This window comes from Cavia porcellus, unplaced genomic scaffold, assembly GCF_034190915.1.
Source record: "Cavia porcellus strain 051 isolate PalLab524CR breed Dunkin Hartley unplaced genomic scaffold, mCavPor4.1 scaffold_5, whole genome shotgun sequence".
In the NCBI taxonomy this organism is placed as follows: domain Eukaryota; kingdom Metazoa; phylum Chordata; class Mammalia; order Rodentia; family Caviidae; genus Cavia; species Cavia porcellus.
In genome coordinates, this window is record NW_026947488.1 from 78,754,795 (window position 1) to 78,771,874 (window position 17,080).

The window sequence follows — 17,080 nt, forward strand, 5'->3', positions numbered from 1 at the left end:
TTTTAGCAACGCGTAATTGAGCTTTGTCAAATCTAGAGGGAAATGAAAATCAAAAATAGAGGAATGCAGAGGAGTATGCTTAGGAAATTAATAGCTGATAACACAGAATAGGGAGGCAGGAAGTTGAAGATCTATTGGAGAGATAAATTAGTAAAAAGGGCAGCATTGTAGGAAAATGTATTAATATAATGTCTATAGAGCTTGCCACTCCCAATCAGCCAATTCATTTGTTGGTCAACATTTTTTCAGTGAGCACTTTTTGAGTACTTTTCAAGACCAGGGCTAAGACTATATTGTATATAGGTTTGAGGAACCATTTAGCAACTTGTCTTCTCTAAACTGTCTTTCTTAGGTGTTGTCTAAGCAAAACTTACTTTTCAGAAAGAACATGCTGTTTGGAAGCTCTGTTAGAAACTGTCATCTGCAATAGGGTCACTGACTCAGGAAGCAATTTAGAAATCCTGTAGATAAAGATCTCCTAAGGGGACAACTAAGATCCTTTTCCTCTATAAACAGGTAAATAAATATAATGACAAGCATTCGACTAATAGCTTAAATTATTTTCATGTGAAATACTTAAGGGTTAGAACATTTCAGGAAATTATATCTTCATGTAAAGCAGTTTAAGGGAGAAATATGTTGTAAATAAATTACAGTGTGCATTTTTGCTCCATTTTTCCTTCATGTTCCTCCTCTTTATAGCACTAGAATTTCTGATAAAAACTGACCCTTAAAGAAAAACAAAATTTAAACCAACTCAATTCCTTCTCACTGTTTCATACAAAATTTCAGAGTTTATTCTTGTAATGTTCAAAAAATTCTGGCGACAGTGATACAATAGATGTGTAGATGTAATATTTACAACTATTTTTTTAGTGAGTTGCAAGCATTCAAGTTATCTTTTAAGAGTAAGAATTTACAGGCTAATCAACCAAAAAATTTCCTCTTTTGAAATTAAAACTAGGTTCAATAAACTCCCTGAATACACAGTTAGGTTAAAGTTTATTGCACGATCAGGTTAAATAATAATATCAAGAACAATCTTGAAGAGGAAGTAAAGTCACAAGTATTTCACCCAGTCATCCGGAGTTTGGATTCATATAACAAAGGAAGAAATTTTTCATCTCTTTTCCTTGATTGTTAACATTAACAACCTCCCTAGAACTATTTCGCGCCCAATGGCCACCTTTGTAATTGTTGACTAGCCTCCCAATACCTAAAATACCTTCTGTGTTTGCCTGGGATAAATCTGATTGTAATAGTCTAGTTTTCACCAATATTACAAAAATATTCTGTTCGGTGATTAAGGAACTAATAGAAGAATGGTGAGATTTCATATGATGAATGTTCTTTTTTTCTTTGAAACAGCAAGAAGTGGAGTTATATAAAAGTCCTTTGCAAAAGTTTCAATAGGAGGAAATGTAGTTAAAACCAAGGAATTCTCTTTAAAAGAATGTTCTTCCAGGGATAGATTCTAAAGCAAATAGGAATGAATTAGAGAAAGTTAGCACTAAATATCTTTGGAGAAAATGTCAGAAGCTCTCTAAGCCAAGAGGTGTGGAAAATGACTGGACAGCTAATGACCAATATAAGCAGTGTTATAGTTCTCCCCAATGTGACTCACAGCCCCTTTCCAGAATCAGTAGGTACTTATTCTAAGGCTCTCATGAAAACCTTCAAGTAAACAACTTTCTCTTCATGAGGTTCATACTCCATAGGGGTCAAAACAATCACCTCCTATTATGGTGATGGAAACAGAATTCTATAATTTGTAGGATTGAAAGTGAGTAAAGGAACCGACCCCACACAATCTGGGATAGCATTTAGATATCATATTATATTTGATAAGAATGTTACCTCCAGATACAGCATATGAAACTCATTAAAGGAAACTTGCACAGAACTTTGGTGAAACTGCCCCACCCATTCCCCATGACGAAGCTCAGTGTTACAGAAACCGGTGATTAGGCAGAGCGTGACTAGGCATTTCCCGGGTGGAAGCTGGCACGGAGGAAAATCCCCAACGTGTTCTGTCAGGTCAGCAGTCAGTTTGACTACAAACAACTAAGATGGCAATACTGTGAGCTAATCCCAGTCTGACTCAGTCCTTTGTCAGACCCTCAAAGGTCATTTTGATGATCTTGAGCGAACAAAACAGCTGCACAGATGATGGCATATTTAAATGTTAAGTCTCATCTGATCCTCTACCCTCCCGCTCTTTCATTTGCTTTTCTGGATATGGATCCACACATAATACAAGGTGACTGAAAATGAACCAAAGGAGGAAGTGGGATAGTCTTTTTTTAAAATCCCATTTAGAAAGCTTCTACTGAGCTCTCTAAGAGGTTGGCTGTCTAGGAAAGATAGATGAGAACAAGTAGACAAGGCATTCTAAAGCAGAATATCTTCAAATCACTACATTTGATCTTCTGCATTTATAGATTTAAAACCGATAAGGGAAGACCCAAAAGCCAAAGCCAAAGTACGACCTGACAAGATAACTTACATCAACTTAATAGAGAATTTTAATCTTTGGATCACTAACTTTATTGTTTAAAACTGTATGAAGCTGAAAGAAGTCATAGAAATTAGAAGCACAAGAGTTTCAAGAGTAACTCATTTTTTAAGGTGCAATCTAGTAAAAGAGGTGTTGTCCTTGTTTTTAAACATGAGAGGTAGAGATTTTTAGCTACCTTAAAGCTTCAGGCTGCAATCCATCTACAGTCCTGCTCCAGAGGAGGCACTTAAAATGTTGCTCCAAAACAATGTGAAAAATCACACATATTTTCTAGTGTTCTTAATTAATTAATGAGATTTCTGAGGGCAGCAGAGGTGAAGTGATCCACCCCACTGTGAAAATACTTGGGTGGAAAAGTTAGAACTCAGATAAGTAGCCCTTCACATTTTTCCAAGTCAAACATTAAGAACTAAAGCGGAGCTCTGAATTTAACTCGACATGACAAAGAAGATAGGAAAACATGACTTACACTGTTCCACAAGGAAAAAACATACCAGCTCCTAAAGGTGAAGTTATACTATGCAGGGTGCCAGCCTCTCCTGACTCTATAATCAAACTGAGAGTTCTTGGCAGGAGGCATCTCACAGACTCAGATACCCTCAGATATCCGAAGTAGCATTGTAGAAATTAAGCTGCCTCTGAATGTCCATAAACACCTTTTAAATGAGTTTTAGGCTATAAATCCCTCAGGCCATATAATACATATAAACAAATGAAGGCTTCTGTCAGTTACTCATTATTCAAACATGGTAATATATCTTTAATTTTGGAGAATATATTTGGGACAAATACACATATTTACATATATTCATTTCAGGGGTCCCAAGAATTACTCAAATTTAAAGCCAGTAATCTTGGATTTCACTCCTCTGCTCACTTTAATTGAAATGGGGGCACATATGCTCTTTTTATTGAAATGCTGTTAAGCACAAATTAAATAAACATGGTTTATGGACATACATCAAAATCTAGCAGAAGCTTCAGCGATTCATTTATTAAACAACAGCCAAAGAGTGATCATCTAGCAGCACCAAGTCGATCAGCTGATATTCTAGATGCTTTAATGAATTTTAACAAATCATTGAGGTTTATTGGTTCTAGATTTCCTCTAGCAAGACCTGGTCATCAGCCTAGCTCCAGAATGAAGACTACAACCATTAGTCAGATTTTACCAAAGCAGTGCTAACTCTCTACTCATCTAATTGTTGGAATGAGAATGCAGGTTTTTCTTGTGAAATAGTGACTCTTACCTTGAAGGCTGAGACACTGTCCTGTGTTTCCAAAATTGCAAGTTCCTTTTACATCAAGGTCTCTCCTTTCTCTGGAACTTCAGCTCAATAATGACAAATTAGGGGACAGTTTATGGGTGGGACACAGGACCACTGGGGTTTGCCTCAGAGTGAATGAAGCATATAAGAATAAAGTAAGGAAACATTCCAGAGTCTAAGCATACTCTCATTAGCATGTATGACCTGGCATGATAATTTAAGTGGGCTTTGGAGACCTGAATCTATTTAGGATGGCTCAGAATCATCATCAAGGTTAAAAAACGTATATAGACTCCACTGATTACAGCTATTCCTGGGCCTTAATTGCTCCTAAGTGAGAATCCAAGACCACTGAGGGTAAGCCTCACATAGAAAGTGTGCAGTTAGGCCTCCAGGATAGGCAGACGTGTGTATCAGACTGACTACTGGACGGGACTGTGCTGGACATGGAAGCTGCCTCTCGCTCAGAAGGGAAACCACAACAGTATCTACTTACTTCTGTATGGACCTGGTAGCATCCTCTCACTCAGAAGCTAAAGTGGGCCATCCAGAGCCTATGGCAAAGTGAATGTCCATAAATAGTATTGCTCCTATTCAATGCTTGTGCTTTTGTGTGAGTGGTTTTTAATCTCAATAATACTATACTGCCCTTAAATATAGTAAGAAGTGAGTTCTCCCATTTTGCCTCAGACTGAATGAAGCATATAAGAATAAAGTAAGGAAACGTATCCCAGAATCTATAGCCTAATTTATTTATTTTATAGCCATTCAATAAGGATACATTAATTACCTCTTCGTGCATTTGGACACCAAAGACTTACTGGTCGGATCCTGGGGAGATTAACAATATCCCCAACTTACTTAGGCAATTAAAGCGAGCAGGTAAATTAGTAAAAAGCAAAAACAGATGTCACAAGTGCAAAACAGGTGACAAAGCAGATGACCCCTGTCTTCATCAGGGGTATAGAACTTTTCCTGTAGAGAGCCATACAGACTGTACATAGGTTACTTTGTCTCTGTTACAGTTTTGCTTCCTGCACCCTAAGAAAGCCAATGTATGCGAATAGGCATGATGTCACTCTTCAGAAGTTTACTTACTGATACTAAAATGTGAATTCCTTAGCATTCTCATATTTCATTAAATATTATTCATTTGTCCATTTATGCTGTTAAAAATAGGTTAAAACCATCCTTAAATCATGGGTTGTTCTAAAGCAAGTGGAGGGTCATATTTAAACTAGGATATTTCTGTACGTTAACTCCTGGCTGCAGGCTTAAAGAAGAAAGGAGTATAGTTAACCTAGAGAGAGTTTGATATCTCTTCTCTGAAAAAGTGAAGTCCAGGCGCGGGTTATAGCTCAGTAATGCACTGTGTGCTTAGCAAGCTGACATCCTGGGTTCAATCTCTAGCACACACACACACACACAGAGCAAGAGAGAGAGAGAGAAAGAGAGAGAGAGAGAGAGAGAGAGAGAGAGAGAGAGAGAGAGAGAGAGAAAGTATTATCTTTATGAATGAGAGGAACCCAGCTGCAGGAAGAGTGGGGAGCAGAGTACCCCAGGCTGAGGGAGAACAAATGAAAAGATGAGAAGACTCTGAAGCAGTCCAAGCACATAGGACCCCCTGTTGCATATAAATATTTATTAAGGAATGAAATCCTGTATTTCATCTGAATACCTTTCAAAATACATGGTGTAAGCCAAGTTCTGTGGTGCAAGTCTGTAACTGCAGTAGTGTGAGGTTGAAGCAGGAGGACTGCATATTTCAGTTCTGCTTGGGCAATTTGGTGAGTCTGTCTCAAAATTTTAAAAAATAAAATAAAGGGCTGGGGATATAGCTCAGGAGAACAGCACCTCTAGAATTGATCTTCAGTTCTGCCAAAATAAAAAAAGAGGAAAGAAAAGGTATATAAGAGGTAACTATATTACTGTATGTGTGGGCATTGATCTCTGTCATTAGGCGAAAAATGTAGAAAGAAATGGAATAAACATTCCTTCAATGAGACTTCATATTCTCTTACTGTCATTGTCTCTGGCAAGGATCATAGGTTGATTTTTTTTTTTTCCTTTGTGATGGTTACTTGGCAGTCTTTGTGTTGATTAAAATGAATTATTCCGTGGAAATGGTAGACATTTTTTCATTGAATGATTTAACCATATGTCTATGTCACTGAGAATGTAACCATATGTCTGCCAACAAAATTTCATAATCCATTTGAATAGGATTTGTACAGTGAAATTTTATATAAAGATGAATAAAAAATATATGTTAAGTCTATTCATCAGTGATTTATCTATGTATCTAAAGCCTTTTTTTTCTTGCTGCATAAACTTGTAAACTAACCATCTGTGTAATGTGATTAGAGAGCATGTTGAAAAATAAATGATGAAAAGAAATGTCCGAATACTATTTTTATAGTAGTATTTCTGAACCCATACTTCATTTGTGATTTCAAAGCTTGACAGAGGCAAAAGAATGTTTAAATAAAGATTATTTGCAGAGTCACCTTATCTGGGAAAGATATGATTGCTTCTGTCTGTATTTCAAATCTGTGCTGGGACTCCAAATTCCTCCCAGATGCTATCAAAGAGAACATTTTCTTCATTTTAAAATAAATACCCAGAGAACACACCCATCTGTCTGTTTTAAGAAAATGTACAAGTCACTCATTTATCAAAAAAACCCAAAGTGTTAGTAAAAACTAAAATATGCCAAGAAAAAAATTTAACAAAACAACTGGAAATGTTGTTTTAAAATGTGTTTCTGGTGAAAATGGAATCTACGGTTTTTATGACATCAAATAATCCCAGCACATTACATTTACGATGTTAAGCATTTTTTTTGTGTGTGTGTGTGGTACTGGACTTTAAACTCATGAACTTGTGCTTGCCAGGCAGGCACTGTGCCACTGAGCTATATCCCTGGCTATTTTTTTTTTATGTTAAGCATTTTTAAGAAAGATCATTATGAGTTTTACTCATCTGCAAAACAGAAAAGCTCTGAATAATATTGTAAAATACTTGGTGCCTATTTCAATTTTAACCAGGAAAACAAACATGTCTTAGTCTGCATAGGAATTTTTACCATTGTTACCTAGCATCATTGCATAATTCAAGGACTTATAATGTGTAAGAATTTTGAATGTTTTAGGTTTTATAAAGGTTGTAAAATATTTGATAAAAATTCGGTTACATTTAATAATCATCTAAGTTCCTTTAAGGTCCTACAGATGACAGGGAGGAAATGGTTGATTTCAGGGGAAGAAATCCAGGATGTTTCATAGATGAGCTGGCATTTGAACTGGGCTTGCAACAGATGAAAGTCCAAAGGAAAGCATTTTAATCTATGAGAAACCATTGTGAGTTCTGAGCAGGAAGTATTCTGATCAGTTCTGTTTGGTTGTTTCATTTCACACTTTTTTTTTAAAAAAGGGAATTATAAGATACAAAAAAACTCTCGACAATGTGCATTTATCTTTAACATGCAACTTCAGAAATTTTCTGAAACAAATATATGTATGACTCATCTTCTCCCTAGCTAAAAAGTAAAGCATGAGCAAAACACTTGAAGTTCTAAAACCAAGGCTGACACCAAGGATATGCACCCTGAGCATCTGCACAGACGGTGCTGCCCAGGAGGATCCTCGCTTGGAATCGTGCTCTGCTGCGGGCATCTTGAAGTTAATAGTAATTTGTGAGTTGGGCATGGGGCATATGCCAATAATCCCAGTACTCAGGAGGCCACACAGGAGGATTTCCATGAATTTGAGGCCAGCCTAAGATACACAGTGAGATTCTGTCTCAAAATAACAGCAACAATTTTTAAACGAGGGATCCAGAACTTTCGTTTGGCATTGGGCCCCACAAATTATGTAGATTCTCCTGCCCCAAACTTTCTTCTGTAAAACAGCTCAACTTACAGTTCTCCCCAACCACCACCCAGTGCTAACCATTATTTTTTGATTCCCTTGAGCATCTACTCTCTAATTACACATGCCTAGAAAAAGATTTTGCCTTTTATAAGGATTGTATAAATAGAATGTGTTCTACTATGTCTATTTTCTTTCACTCAACATTATGTCTTTAAAAGTCATCCATATTGTAATTTACTCGTTTCTCAGTTTTGTTTTTCATTTTTACAGTGAGCCCTATCCACTGGTATTGTAGGGGACTGACTGTCCAGGGAGGAGAGCAAGACTGCAGACTAAGTCCAGTTAGGAAGCTGGACTGATCAACAGTAATGAGAGAGGAAATGATTCATAAATAATACCATGGGGAAACCTCTGCTGTCAGGAAACCAGTACTGTCTTGAAATTTTAAGAACTACTGCAGAGGCAGAAAAATGTATATATCCAACAGCAACAGCAACAAAAACTGTCCTGTCTAGGGACAAAGAAGTTAGCTCTGAGTATTCAGACACAAATGATTGTTTTCAGAGAATTGTGTTCAGTGAATCAAAGTTACTCCAGCATGCTGTGTTGGTCAAGTGAAAAAAGAATGATATTGCAACTGAATGGGATACACACTCATAAATTAATTCATGTGTGGATGTATGTATTTATATATTCATGCACTCTTTTTAGGCATAAAGACATTGAGATACACAAATGGCATAAAACAAAAAATAGGAAAGTAATTTTTTAAGGGAGAAAATGGCAGAGATGATCTGAGGCTGTATAAAAAAGAAAAAGATAGCAAGTCTCTTCCTAGAACCTGTGATCTGAGGTGTATAGGGCAGTGGAAAGGAGCAAAGGACTAGAGACAGAGAAATCAGACTGGAGAAGGTTGCAGAATGTGTGGTAGACGGTCAGCTTCACCACATACTCCCTGTGTCAGTGATTTAGTAGGAGAGGCACATTTCCTTAGTGAGGCATATTAAAATCACCCAGGCTTTCTGGTGAAAGACAAGAGTTATTTACATCAATAGTAGGGCAATATTTTATCAGTCAGCAGTCTATTAAAGACACATCAGATACCACCATTCGACATTCCGGGTAAGACAGTATTACTAAACACAGTGAGTATAGTGAACAAAACCATCAGCAAGACAGTAGGCACAGCAAGGTAATGCCACAGATTCAGCTGCTGAATGGCATGCATTCTACACTGATGAGACACTAAAAGCAAAGATGTCTACTTGTTTGTTTGTGGTCCTGGGGAATTGAACTCAGGATCTTCACACTGAGCTACATTCCTAGCCCTTTAAAAAACAAAATTATTTTCAATTTTGAGACAAGATCTTGCTAAATTTCCCAGGTTGGGCTTAAACTTCCAATCTTCCTGCCTCAGCTTCCCAGGGTGCTGGGAAGCAGGAATTATCAAGTCTGGCTGACAAAGATATTTTTAAACTATATTAGAATTAAACAACAGTTCTGATGAGGATAAACATATGAAAATGATCAGGAACAAATATTACTTGTCAAATTAACAATTTCTATATAATTATGTTGCAGAAATTCCATTGGATAGTTTCACATGTTATCTTATTAACTCTCAAATGCCCAGTTCTTCCTTGGGAAGTTCTAATTTAAAGAAAGTATAATAATTATACATTGTTGTTTAGCAGGTTACTCAAAATGTTATCTGATTAAAAAAGAAAAAGAAAAACTTTCTCTCACACAGATCCTGAAGCCCAGGACTAGAGGAGCAGCTTAGTTGGGTGGTTCTGGGCAAGGCTGCGTTGGCTATTGTCTAGGATGGTGGTCATCTTCATTCTGAAGGACCAGCTTCCAGTTAAATGTCCTGGTTGCTACCAAGTCCCAGCTACTCTCCATATTTGGGACAAGACTCTCTTTTACATGGTCCCCTCCATAGAGTTGCTTAAATGTCCAAGATGGAAAACTCAAGAGAGACAGAATCTTTGGATTTTCCAATTTAATCCAGGAAATGACATTCTCTCCCTCTTGTGATGTTTCACTGATCATTCAGACCAACCTTGACTTCCCATAGCTGAGGACCACCCCAGGGTATAAATCACCTGAAGATGTAGATGCTGGGAGATGGGGTAGGTGGGGTTGGTTCTCTTGGAGTCAGGCGGTCAAAGAAATGAACTAAGTTATCTAAGCTTTCTTAAAATTCAAATTTTAAAACCAATTTTATCAGTCTGAAAGTCCACTGTGTTCCTTCAAATGAGTTGTAGGAATATATATATATATATATATATATATATATATATATATATATAATTGTTCAAGAGAGACAGTTAAATTTTTGCGATTTGTGTAAACCAAAGTAGATTATATAAAACTTTTCAACATGCACACAATTAAACTTGAAAACAAATGTCACTTTAAATGCAATTTTCAATATAAAGATAAGAGAATGACTGAGCATGGTGATCCACATCTATAATTCCTGTCCCTGACAAGGCTGAGACAGGTGGATTAAAGGTTCAAGTTTGAGGTTGACCTGGACAATAATCAAAATAAGAAATAAGAAGTGCTGGAGATGTAGCTCAGGGTGAAGCACTTAGCCAGTATGTGTGAGGTCCTGGATTCAAATCCCAGCAATGCAGAAGAGAAGGGCCACAGCAGGGAATAGGGAAAGGTGGAAAGAGAGAGCATGGCAACGTGGCAGGCCCTCCAATCCAGCTCTTAGAGCTCACCACTGTTCTGCCACTAAAGCTAACTACTTCCTGGGATAGCCTTTCTCTACACTGAGCTATTAAAGTCAGAAGCACTCAACACAGACGGGTGTGTGTGTGTGTGTGTGTCTGTGTGTGTGTGTGTGTGTGTGTGTTGTGTTGTGTTGTGTTTTATGTAGAAAATAAACCCTAATTTGTTTGATTCCATATCCCTTTGGTTGTGTTTCCTGTTTAGTGGAGCTATAAGCATTTCTAATCCTTTCAGTTTAAGGTAAATTTAGAGGATATTGAAAGTAAAGTCATCAAATCTAACAGGAACAAAATGGGATGTTAGAAAACTTTAGCTGCTTATTGAAAAATATGTTTAAACAACTTCCTTTGCATCTTAATTCCTTATACCGCTGCCTGAAGGATAAAGTGACATTTGCTTAATCTCTACGCTGCTGGAAGCCAAAGTTGGACCACCTTGACTCCCCACACAGCCCCTGAGGCGTTAGAGTTGTCTCCCTTGCTCTTCCCCTGCCCCGTTTTCCTGCCTGCCTCTAGGAATTGCTTTTACTCCGGGATCAGCTCATTATATTGGGATGTTTGTCGAAGCTGCCAGTGTCCAAAGAGACTGTTAGTGCTGCTGATGTAAATGATTGCTTGTTGCTGTGGCAATCTGTCTCAGAGCCTCAGCAAGAGGTAGCTGCAGACTCTGGCATCAAGGGTGGAAGATGTGGGTCCCAATGTGGTCCATACCTTGATTCTAAGGGCTGAGGAACTTTCTCCAATGTACATCATTATGGCAATTCCAAGCCATCTAAATATAATCTCTGCATTGAACAGACATTTTCTTTTTCTTAGATGCTTTCTGCTATCTTTGAATCACACTTCTGAGCTTCCCCACATGTTCTTTTACCTCACCAGTGCTGACTGGACCCCTACAGAACAGTGCATCTCCTGGATTGATTTACATGTCCCAGCCCTTCCTTCACTGCTCGGCTTGCATTTTAGGGTGAAAGCAGCTTAGGCTCAAGCTATAATTCCTGACACACAAAAGTCATATAAAGTGGGTCTGGTTTAACTTGTAGCTTTATATACTAGTAAAATCTTATCGGATTAAACACAGTAAGAATAGCTTGAAAGTTTAATATTTGGGAAATTACGTGGCCCTGGAACCTGTTGCTTACAGATCGTAATGCTTGATTTATATTGCTGTTTGTTTTGATACTGGGGTTTAAACCCTGGAGTGCTTTACTACTGTGCCAGATCCTCAGTCTTTTTTTTTAATTTTTAGAAAGAGCCTTGCTGTCTTGCCGAGATGGAGCTCTAACTTGTGATCTTCTTGCCTCAGCTTCTGAGCTGCTAGGATTATGGATGTGCTCCACCGTACCTGCCTGCGAGTAACGCCAGGAAAGTCAGACAGCTTCTACTGTCATCTTCAACCTCCTCCCTCCACTTTGGTTTACATTGAATAAAGAATATTTTCAGGACCACAGGATTATCTGAGGGTAACAAAACTATCCCCTTTCTACACAATTATTCTGCTCACTCGGAGGAAAGGGGTGGTATCTGTGAACAGTATCTCAATCTGCCAGCCACCAAATATTAACTCCCTGAGTCAGCTTATAGAAAAAGTGTTATTCAAGATAGGACATTTTACTGCATGTGAGGTTTAATGAGAAACTACACTTATCAGGCACATAATATTCAGGAATTCTCATTCCATCCTTACAGTAAATACCTAATTTTAAATATTGCTTATGCCTGGTATTCTATCCAAATCAAACTCTAAAATTTACAGTTCAGCAAAAATTTGGGTCTGAAACCATGTCAGCAAAAGTATCTTTTATTTTAATAAAGACTTTTTTGGGCTTGAGAATAAATCTTACATACTCGGATACACTGGGGAAAGGGGAAAGGGCAGTTTTCTTTTTAGCCTCTGGATAAATAGAGAAAATAGAAGGTTGGCTGCAGAGAGACAAAGAAAGTAGAACTGTGTTAGTAAAAATGTGTTAATGGGGTAGAAGTCAGGGCCCGTGCTCTGACCGGTACTGACACATCAAAAGGCACTGTTTGCAGAAGGGAGGGAGAGGATTTCTGGAGAATGACAAAACCATTTGAGAGAGCACAGCTAAAGCCTGGCTCACTAGTTGATTGTGCTGACAGGTGGCCATGTTCTGCTCCTCAGAAACCATGGACCCAAACATGCTTTATCCCATGTTCAGGACAAACCAGCTCCCAGCCCCAAGCCAGCCTGCCATCAGGAACTTTATCAGTGGAGCAACTTCTTGAGCAACTTTTGACTGCAACAGCACTGCAACAACTTTAATGTAAGAGATAATAAAAATTTCTATCAAGAGAGAAATTGTTCACCAAATAGGTATTTGGTCCTAGCCAGCAGATTATAGAATACCTGAAGCCTAAATTGAGCTGTAAATTAAGAGAGTCATGAGAAAATTGGCTTGGTGTAACACATAAAATAACTCTGTTATTTTAACAAGACAAAAAGACTGTTAACCAAATGTTAAGATTTTGTGTTCAGATAATTTATTTTTACTTTTTTGCTGCTTTCTTAATAAAATCATACTGAATATATAATGAAAAAATATAAATATTCTTCTTATTGTGAAAGAACACCTTGGACAGCAGAAATATTTTGTGGACAAATATTCAACTACTCAGAATAACCTGTTCCTTGAGAGTTCAAGTGGTTAAAGTTTTATCATAATTTAGCATGCAATACAAATGGAAACTCAAGAGACTACATAAGTAAGACAGTTTTACTGAGTTCACTCAATTTCCCATTAGTAATGAAATTTTTAATTACAGGTGAATGTGTGTCTTCACTAAGGATATGGGCAGATGAGGGATATATAGTTCATTTTATAATTATATATGTGCTGAGAAAGTCTTCAGAAATTTCAGCAGAATCTGATTTGACATCCTTAAGGGAAATTATGAATATAATCTTAATAAAAATAAAGCTGAATTGATATCTTCACAAATTTATATGACCCAAATTTAGCAGCCCAGCTTATCATGCTGTGTGCTGCATAGTCACTGCTAGAAACAACTTCATTTCCACTCAGATTCTTAAACCCACACCTGACTTCCTTTTTCCAGAGGTGTCTTGCTGTTTTTACCTATGTAGAGGTTATTTGCAGCTTTGCAAGTTTTCACCTCCTCAGTTCATTTTCAAGTTTCTTGGCTCCTTTCCTGGTAGAGGAGGGTCTTCCTTCTCACGAGAGTTCTCACAGACTTCTTGCTCTTTATTCAGAAACTTCAGTGGCTATCTCATCACTTGAATTTCTGGCTCTCATTGTCTCTTGAAAGGCAAGCCACATGCAGCCATAAAAATGCAAGAAGAAAGCCCTAGTCACACAAAGCTTGGAGTATGAGGTATCTTCCTATTGTGGCATGACACCTGCAAAGGAAACCTACTAAGGAAGATATCAATAAATTCAAAACAGAAATACTTTAAAGATCTCAACTGAAAAGCATAAGCAAATCAAGGACTAATCACAAATTGATAAATTATTTTCAAGCCATATGACATATGATGATTGTATCCTTGTATATTATATTATATAACCCTAATTCATAAGCAACAATTACAAATAAATACAAAGAGAAGTATGATAAAGCATGGTGGATACCTTAACTGTTAAGAAGTAATATTATTTGTGTAATAACATCTAAATCAGTATTTTATACATTATATAAAATTTGAAGTGACTTTTCCCCTATCATGCCCCTGTGCCATACCACCTTGCTTTGGAGCCAGTAGACTGAATGAAACCTATACAAACAGTGAGCCAAAATAAGCTCCTCCTTCCTTTATTTTTCAGGTGTTGAGTATCATATTTCAGTGACAAGGAAAGAGACCAGACAAATTTTGATACCAGGAAAGTGGTGCTGTTGTTTGGACTACACCTAATCGTGTGGTTCAGAAGCCTCTTTGGAACTGTACATGGGAGGAATTTGGAATGATTTTGAGATGCAGCTGTAGAAATAGCCCTAAAATGCTATAAACCAAGCTTGATGAGAGATTCTTCTTGGAGTTCCTAGAAATGCAGATGATAAAGACCAGGCTCAGGAGGCTTCCATTTGGAACAAGTATTCTATTTGCAATTGGACTGAAAACCATGCATATTATGGTCTGGTAGAAAGTTTGACTACATTTTGCCAATGTCCAGACCTCGTAGGAGAGTCAGATAAACAACAATGAACTAATAAATGTAGTGGAGAGAATTTCAAGACTATCTATTGGGCATGGGTACTGTTGGGGACCTTTAGCCAACTCTACACTGAAAATCAAGAGCAAATGGCACAGCTGAATGATGTAAAAAGTTTTGAATTTGAGAAGAAGGGAAACTCTAGTAAAGTTAGGGCCTGTAAAGTTGGACTAGAGGAGACTTTGTTTACTAAAATGATTAACATAAAAAGGAAGCCAAGTTCCTTACAACAAGACAATAGGAAAAAGGGCTTAAGGCCATGAGCTGAGCCAGTAATGTGCCACTCTTGCATGTTTAAAATGCCAAAAGTGAAAGACTTTGATTTGAGAAGAGAGCCTCAGGTCACCATACTGGAGACAGTCTACCTATGGAATTTGTTCCTCAGGACTCCATTTGTAGTGGTCAACCCTCCAGGCACTCACAGAGCCTGCAGTCATGATCCAAGGAAGCCTGGATGCTGCTCCATCTGGAGGCAGATCTTGATGTCATTCATCCATATGGTACTGGTTTATAGACGCGCAGAGCAGAAGAGAGCTGTGGGGTCAAAAATGCTCCTACCCAGACTTCAAAAAAAGGTCTCAGAAGCCAGGCAACGTGCCCCTTGAGACAGCAATGCATTGAGCTGTGAGAGAGAAGCTGCAAGTGCACTGGAGAGCACAAGGTGTTGCAGAAGTCCAATGTGGAACATATGAGGAAAGTCACATGGACTGATCAAAACCAGCCCAAAAGTAAGCCATCGGCAATGATGCAACCATTGGCAATGATGTATGAGCAGGTTGTCCAAGCCCTTTAGAGTTCACATATCATCACCACTTACTGTGGGTGCTGGACAAGGAATTATAGGATTGACCTACCCCCTCTCTGCCCCCCCCCGCGATCCCTCCCTTTTGGAATGGAAATGTTTACACTTTTCACTGTACAATGTAAATGTTTAACTTTTATTTTTACAGGGCTTACATGTAAGTCTTTTCTTTGAATTTCAGAGATGTAGGACTTGAACCTTTCAGCAATGCTGAAACTGTCAGTACTTTGGCAACTCTTAGAGATAGACAAAATGTATTTTACATAACTGGACACACATGATGCTTTTAGGCGATAGGGGTGAAATGCCATGGCTTATATCCACATGTCCTCCAAGTTTGGTGCACTCACAGACAGGGCTATTGGAAGATGATTGGGTTATGGAAATGTATAGCTGGTTTGCTGTTAAGAGTTTCAGCCTGATTGGAAGAGGCAGGTCACTGGGGGTGTGACCTAAAAGGGTCTCACTTCCTTCCCAGCTTCTCCTTTCACTCTGCTTTCTAGCCACCATGCTGTGGGCAACTTTTCCTCTGTCACTAGTGCTCAGATGTCCTTCCTTGGAGTCAGCTGAGCATTGAAGGACTAATACTGCTGAAATGTGAGCCAAATAAATCTCTCCTCCTTTATTTTTAAATACTTATTTAAAATTTTTGTCTCTGTTATCTCTGTTTGTCTGTCTCTCGCTCTCTCTTCCTCTAGATTCTTGCTTTATGCCCAGGCTGGCCTAGAACTTGCAGCAATCCTTCTTCTCCTTAGCTATGATTAGAGATGTTTGCTACCACAATGGGCCCAGACATTTCCTCCTTTAAATTACAGGTGTTGGGTGTTTTGACCTAGCCATGAGAAAATTCACTATACATTCACCATGATTTACATTGCTATACATTGACCACTGAGATACATTTGAATGCCATTTTACTAAGGTTTATGGCCAAGAATTGGGATTACATCTGTGGGCAGATCAGTAGGTTATTTTGGTTAAAACAAAACAAACAAACAACAACAACAACAAAAAAAAAAAACTACAGCAACAAATGAAGACTTTTACCCCCTCTCAATATGCAGTTTAGTAATTGGTAAACTGTGAGCCCACAAGCCAAATTCAGTGCACCACTTGTTTGCACAAAGACAGTGTGCCTGGAATACAGCCCATTTATCTGCATGTTGTCTATGGCAGTTCTCATACTAGGACAGAATTGAATAGCTACAAAAAAACATGCAAACAAACAAAAAAGATGGTATGGACCTGAAAAACCTGAAAACTTACCACCTGGTCCTTCACTGGAGGTATAAAAAAACAAAACAAACAAAACAACAACAAAAAAAAACTCCACTAACTAGAATATTTAGTGTATACCATAACACAAAAATATTGACTGAATGTCTTCCAGGATTTTCCAGAAAATTATATTCTACAAGGTAATGAGAGGTTTTTATTCTTATTTTTTTGAGGAAATTCCTTAGCAGAAAGGACTTAATTTTTATAATCTGTGGCAATACATCCATATCACAATAGTTGAAGAACAGAACAATAATCTTCCTTTCATGCATAAGCTCTAAAACAGCTTTTAAAGACCTTCAAAAGAGTTAAAAAACAGACAGAATTGAGTAAAACCACCACAAAGACCTTCAAAAGAGTTAAAAACAGAGAGAATTGAGTAAAACCACCACAAAACTATTTGAATAGATG

General features: G+C 37.8%; 1 long non-coding RNA gene across 1 annotated transcript; it reads left to right on the forward strand.

Annotated features, from left to right (window-relative positions):
• Positions 1–11,529: 11,529 nt before the first annotated feature.
• On the forward strand, positions 11,530–16,024 carry LOC134476121 (uncharacterized). The gene is made up of 2 exons (XR_010047629.1): positions 11,530–12,684; positions 14,203–16,024. It is a non-coding gene; the product is annotated as an uncharacterized LOC134476121 (long non-coding RNA).
• The last annotated feature ends 1,056 nt before the right edge of the window (positions 16,025–17,080 follow it).